This window comes from Lactuca saligna, chromosome 5 (assembly GCF_052625555.1).
Source record: "Lactuca saligna cultivar CGN05327 chromosome 5, ASM5262555v1, whole genome shotgun sequence".
NCBI lineage: Eukaryota > Viridiplantae > Streptophyta > Magnoliopsida > Asterales > Asteraceae > Lactuca > Lactuca saligna.
The window spans coordinates 55,980,789-55,987,600 of record NC_136421.1 but is presented as its reverse complement, the minus strand read 5'-3'; positions in this window follow the sequence as shown (position 1 = coordinate 55,987,600).

Here is a 6,812-nt window from a genome sequence, read left to right as displayed (position 1 = left end):
TAAGGTTTGGAATTAAAGTTTACTAAAGTGACTTTACAAATTCCAAAACTTGCGGACAAGTTTTGAAACTATTCAAAACCTTTCATTTCTATAACTTATGAGTTTTAATAACTTTTAAGGAAAATACTTTTGGAATTCCATAACTTAAGGACAAGTTATGGAGTACATTAAAAGGAATTTAGATCAACAATTAAACTAACAAGCAATTTCCAAATAATATGATCTCCCAAAAATTCATAAGCATGGATAATTCAGTTCAACAATTTTCAAGAATCATATAAACTAACATAAAACTTGAAACTTTGACAATTATCTTTGAAATTCGATTAACATGATTATTAGCACACCAAAAACATGATTATAAGTAGAAAACAGTTTAGAGTAATGATCCCAGTCCAATTCCAACTTTAAAAGTCAAATATCTGCAATCTGGAGCACCAACTCATCGAGTGCATGAACTGATTTGGCAAGTTGGATGAATTTGTGCTTGGACTCAACGAATCCACTGTCTAGACAGCCAAAATTTTGATTTTTAAAGCTATAAACACAAGTTGCATCAAGTATAATTGAAAACAAGCCTCGTCTCTGATACTACTGCAGGGTTTTGAGCATTTTAACACTCCTAAGGTGTGCATACAACCCTAGAAACCTTGGATCTATGTTTTCTCTATTATACATGCTAACTTTGATTTTTCCAAGGCTCCATCCTAACTAACATACCATTAAGTATATGTAATACAAAAATCTAGTAGAATGACATAATTTTCTTGTAGCTTGATTCCTTAAGCCTTTAAGAGCCTAGCACCCCAAGTGTGATGCCTTAAATGCTTCACACAACACCACAAACACTTGGAAGAACTTGAGAGAAGTATACTTGCACTCAAAATCAGCTAGCCCTATTTTCTTTCATTTAAATGTCGATTTTGGTAGCTATGGGGTTCTTTCTATAGTGTAACACAACTACGATTACACCATGCAAACCCTAATGTGCATGACATTCCACATTCCTCATGCTCCATGGGTTTTAACCTCCATGGATTATCCATGGGTCACCACATGGGTTTAGCCAACATGAAGAACTATGGATCATATGCCCACTTTATAAGTATGAATGATTTACCAAAGCAATCCCCATTTATTTAATTAGTTTCTTTTGATCACAAATTTAATTCCAAACTAAGTCTTGATCAATACTAATTAAATAATATGATTTTGTATTAATATATTAGAACTTATAATATATTAATAAATCATAAATATCCTCTTCTCAAAAGTCCATCCTACAAATTGTTCTGGTGCCATGCAACCTAAATGGATCATGCTACTCTCGGGTCAAGTATATACCAATTATAGTTATGGGATTAGACACTAAATCCAACACCTTCTTCCTCCTCAAGCACCTAAAACACACATAAAACCACTTTGAAGCTCAAGAATCATTCAAATAGGGGCTAGGGGTTGATTTATAGGGTTTAGAGGGATGGAGGTTGAAGATATTATGGGGTTGTATATTCAGATATTGACCTTTATGGGTTCATATGGCATAAAGGTTCCAACTTTATGGCCATGGGAGTCCCATGCACCTTGTAGACTTCATTCTAGGTCTTTATGAGCTAGTTAACCCATGCACGCATGTAAAGTTTGTAACTTTACATGCTATATCGATCCTAGGAGGTCATATATATGTTCTAGATGCATTAAGCCCGACTGAAATCGACTAGATAGACATGGACTCTGGGGGACTCGACGAGTCGTTCATGGGACTCAGCAAGTTGTGTTATGGTTTCCCAAACTTTTCTGTTTCTGATTGATCTGGTTGAGTCTAGCAGAGGACTCAACAAGATAGACATGAATATGGACCTGAAGATCAAAGAAATCGACAAGTTCAAGGATGAACTCCACGAGTTCAAGGTGATGTCCCAACATATATGAAGAAGAACTCGATGAGTTCAAGGAAGAACTCGGCGAGTCAAGGACTAAACACTTCTACTTGTATGAAGCAGGACTCGACGAGTTCAAGGATGAGCTCGACGAGTCATAAGCAAAAGGTCACGCTTCTGTATGAAGGAGAACTCGACAATTTCTTTAAATAATCAAAGAGTAGAATTGAAGTTCCAATATTTTGTGGATTATGGAACTCGACAAGTTGGTGGACTAACTCGGCGAGTTGAGTAAACCAGATGTTGAATTTGACCAAAAGTTGACTTTGACCAGGGTGTTTACCTTGACTTTGAATTTGACCTGATTTGACCCTTGAAAGGGTTAAAAATATGAAATGGTAATTAAGGAAGGTTTTTATGTGTAGGATTTTGATAGGAGTTTATCCCAGCATCGAGGACAGTTCAGACACTTCACGACATTGAGGTGAGTTACCTTCCAGTAGAAGTGGGTCGAAGGCACCAAGGCCGACCCACTAGTAAGAGTTTTGGTATACATAATTGTCTTCGTGATAATTATATGGTATATTGGTATCTTTTATGTTTATGTGCTAGCATGATATGATGTTATGTGATAATAGGGTGAATAGTCCCCATATCCGGTCGATAGGACCAAAGGGCAGGTCGGGTACCTCGGTATGCTTGACAGAATGATTATGTTATGCTTTTATATGGTAGTCCGTAACCGATTAAGTTAAACCGGAGGGGTAGGTTAGACATCCTGGTATTTCTGACAGGGGTTGGTTAGGCACCCCGATATACCTAGCAAGGGTAGGTTGAGCACCCCGGTATGCTCAGCAGGGTAGGTCGGGCACCCGGATATGCTTGGTAGTATATGTTATATATGGTATGTGGTATGATGGGGGAACTCACTAAGATTTGTGCTTACAGTTTTTTGTTTTGTTTTTTCAGGTAGCTCTTCATCGAAGGGGAAGGAGCTCTAGTTAGCCTACAATTCAATCGGCTACCACCCTCATCTTTCCACAAAAATCAGCAGTTCACTAAGACTCCCTTTAACCGCAACTTCAATCCTTAGAATAACCATTCTCGGTATCCAAAAAATCCCCACCCATCATCGCAACCTCAAAACACTCAATCCAAAGAGGTACCACAACCTATCAAGAATGACTCAGGTACCTCAAATGAAGACAAGTCTGATGTCATAATTTGTCACAAGTGTAACAAGGAGAATCACTATGCTAAAGATGGCAAGGCAAATATGGTGAAAGACAGATCATTCTACCTTTGAATGACTCAAGAAATGGATGAAAAGGAGAAAGAAAGGGTATACGTAGCCCATGTCAAGAGAGACCATCAAGTATGGTTATCTGGAGATGAAGATGAGGACAGCAACATCAAGGGAAAAGGCAAGATCTTTATGATGGCAACTGCGGATGAGGATGGGTCAACCAAGCTTGAAAAGAACTACTGCTACGTGGCTAAGGATGGAACTCTAAGCATCGTTGAGCAGGTAAAACTTATGATCCAAACTCTTAATTATAGCATGCATGATTGTCAAGCATTCATAGACAACCTAAATGAAACATGTGCTGTTGTCCTTACAGACTATAACAAAGCCCTAGATAAGAAGAATATAGCATCCCAAGAGAAGTTTCATGTAAGAGGACGACTAGAGGACAAGAGGCTCTAAGTAGCTATGTTAGAGAGGGATCTAGTGTTAGAAAAAGATGCTATAATGTTGTGTGAAATGTGGTTATGGATAGCTTTGAATCAAAGATATTTAGCTCAAACTGAAAATGTACATTTAAATCTTTTAATAGAAAAGATTTTTTTAATGAAAGCGAAGCTATTGAGAACCTTGTGAATAATGGAACCATAGATAACAATTGTAATTGGGGTTGGTCCAATGGGTACAATACCACAAAGGACTCATCACCCCGTTTTAACAAAGACCGTCCCTATGTTCCTCCGGACCGAGAGTTCCATTTCCCTATCAATGACAAAACTTTTCCAGAGGACATCAGAGCTCATTTTGGTTGAATTCATAATCTGAGCAACAATTGTGTTATTGAGGAAATTCTTCCTGAATCCTCAGATCACCCAAGTGATCAAATCCCTATCATTGACAAAATTGATCCCGAATCTCAGATTTCATCAGTTGTTGATGAAGAAACTCTTATGGATGGACCCGAGGCTCCTCTAAACTTTCCTTCATTACCTTCAGACCGCAGTTTTGCCCACTACAATTCTGAACCACAGTCTTACCAACCGCCCCTCATAAAATGTCCCACTACTCAATCTTACTCTATGGTAGTTCAATCATCCTTACCGCAGACCACAGTTAAGAGTTATGTGACCATTTAGCTAATCCATCATGAGTTGCCTATAGAAAATTTGAAGTATGGTCAAGTTCCAAGAATCTTGAATCATCTAGTTCAGATGAGTCAAGCCCTTGTTTTAAAAAGCTATCTAAGGACTCTAAGAAACCGTAGTTGAATCTCATTGACTGTGGTTCTTCAGAAACTCTTGCCAAAAATGCTTTCAAAGAAGAATTTCAAACTTGTAATTAAAAATTGAAAAAATTTTCGAAAAACAAATTTCAAATCAAAATTTCAAATCCCAAGAGTCCAGAAAAGCCTGCTTTCTCAACCTGTTTTTTCAAAAAGGAATGTACAGTTTCTCAAACTTTTTCAGAGACTCCTGACAAAACCCAAAAGAAAGTATAGTCTTTTTGAAGAAATGATTTTATAATCTATTCCTCAGACGACCCAAAATGGAAGGGGATTTTGCCAACACCAACACTTGTTAAATCACATCAACCTCTTGAAAAATCACATCCTAAAATATTTACATGTGCATACACACCTTACACTGTTTCAAAAGCAAAAAAGCACAAATGTTCGATCTCTTCCTCGGACTGGTTCCTAGACTAATCCGACACCTTTCAAACCACTGATCAAAAATAATGTCAGGAGTAATGCTAAAAAATCTTCATCTAGATTTCATCAAAAGGTTTCATCTCGAGCCCCACCTCGTTCTTTTCAAAAGGATCATATTTTTCAAAAACCTAGTACTTGTATGAAATCTCATGCTTTCCAAAAACTCGCACTTTTCAGAAGTCTCGTAACTCTTCAAAATCTCACTACACTCCAAAAGCTCACAAGTACCCAGGTCTAGGATTTAAAGTTAACACGAAATCCATCCCTGCAACCTTGGTTCATGCATCTATAAAAAATCCACCTGTAGCCCCAGACTCCAAACTTGTTTGGGTGCCCAAACTAACCGTGTAGATTTCAGGCGATGTGTAAGGTGGAACAAGAAGAGGAGTGGTTAATTGACAGTTCCTGATCCTTGCACATGACCAGAATGTTAGAATACCTTCGGGATTTCAGGCCAATCTACAACAGTGGAAATGTTACTTTCAGCAACAACGTGAATGGGATAATCTGAGGTTGTGGTGTTCTTACTACAAGGAATTTATCTATCCAAAAGGTTGCGTATGTGGAAGGTCTCAAACACAATCTCATTTGTGTAAGACAACTATGTAAAGCAGGCCACAAAGTTGAATTTGACAAGGATTACTGCTACATAATGATGAGTGATAGAAGCACATGCTTGATCAAATCTAAGTCTAAAGGGACCATGTACCCTTTGGACGTTTCTCTAATAATTGGAAAATCGTAGTTATGCTTTCTGTCAAAAGCAGTATCCGAGGTTAGCTGGTTATGGCATCGCAAGCTAGCTCATCTTAACTTCAGGTATCTTAACAACCTGGTCATCGGAGAACTTGTCCGAGGTCTCCTAATTCTCAAATTCAGCAACGATACCTTGTGCTCTGCCTATGAATGTGGCAAACAATCCAAAGCAAGCCATCCTATGGTGATTGATTCTTCAATCTCTAATCCTCTTGAGCTATTACATATTGATATATGTGGTCCATATACCATATCCAGTCTCCATCACAAGAAATACATACTGGTTATAGTAGATGACTTCACTCATTTCACATGGGTCTTCTTCTTGAGACTCAAGTCTGAAACACCGCATATCATGATCAATTTCATCAAGGATATTGAACTGTAGATCAAATTACCAGTACAACGCATCCAAAGTGATAATGGAAACGAGTTCTCTAATCATCTCTTGAACAGTTTCTTGGTTTCAAAGGAGATCAGCCATAATTTCTCAGCTCCTTACACACCATAGCAGAATGGAGTAGTAGAGTGAATAAATCAAACTCTAGTGGGAGAAGCCAAATCTATGCTGAATGTTGCCAATCTTCCTCTCTACTTCTGGGCCGAAGCAGTGGCCAAGGCATGCTTTGTTCAAAACCAAAGCATTGTGTGCAAGCGTCTCAGCAAAACTCCATATGAGGGCCATAACAACCGCAAGCCGAATGTCAGATTCTTTCACATCTTTGGGTGTATATGCTTTGTGATCGATAATAAGGATCACTTGAACAAGTTTTCACTGAAGTCAGATGAAGGCATTTTCTTTGGTTACTCAACAAACAAAGTAGCCTATACGGTTCTCATAAGACGTACAAGACTAATAGTCGAAAGCTTTGACGTCAGATTCGATGACTACTACGTTCGCAACACTGGCCCAACGAATGAAACTAAAGCAATCCTAGAAAGTGATATCATATCCTCTTCGGGTCCTCTTAACATAGTTGAAATAAAATATGATAATCTCTTTGACCCTGTAAAGACAACACAACTATTTGAAGTTCTCGTGTCTTTGGAAGTTCAACAACAACATGTCGAAGTTTCTGGTCCTACTCTATCTGATGAAGCGTCACTCAATACTTCCTATCTACTAATTGAAGGAGAAAGCTCAACTCCGGATCAGGTGGCAACCATCGAAGTACCAGTTCTTGAGGATGCATCTCCTGTCCCTCCCCGCAAAGGATCA